The following is a 587-nucleotide window of genomic DNA, read 5'->3' as shown; positions in this document are numbered from 1 at the left end:
CACATTAAAATCTGGGTTGTCTTGGTTGAGTTGAACGGTATGATTTGTGATTTGTTGTCACCAGTACAACTGGTGTTCTGGTATTAAAAGGCTTTGCCTGATGTATTTATTTGATATTGTCACGGTCCTGTCCTGAGTGCTGTGTTTTTGTGTTTTAATTCTGAGGGTTTGGTTTTGTATCTGCATGTTAGTCCTGTCATCTGTTCCGTTTAGTTCTGAGTTTATTCATTTATCAGTTAGGTATCCCTTATATAGTATATGGTCTTGTGTCCAGTCTTCGTGGTCTGTGTTGTTCTGTTATCTTGTCTCTCCCTTGGCCACCCTGTTTTATTTGTTTGAATCCCTTTTGCTGTGCTGTTAGTTAGACTTACTTTTTGTTTGCTTGCTACCTTTAGTGTGCGTCCTCTACATGATGTTATTGTTTATCTGGTTATTATCCGTCAGCTGGTGTTTAGTGGTGTTTTGGCATTTTCCTGATTTCAGTTCTGTTCCCGTCTCATGTATTAGTTTCTGTACCATCATGCTTGAGTTCTGTCTGTTTGCTAGGTGTCTATTTATGTTCTCTGCCAGTTTCATTAATTAATCTG

The sequence above is a fragment of the Micropterus dolomieu genome, linkage group LG17, assembly GCF_021292245.1.
Source record: "Micropterus dolomieu isolate WLL.071019.BEF.003 ecotype Adirondacks linkage group LG17, ASM2129224v1, whole genome shotgun sequence".
NCBI lineage: Eukaryota > Metazoa > Chordata > Actinopteri > Centrarchiformes > Centrarchidae > Micropterus > Micropterus dolomieu.
The sequence above is the reverse complement of the archived record's forward strand: the minus strand, read 5'-3'. Positions refer to the sequence as shown.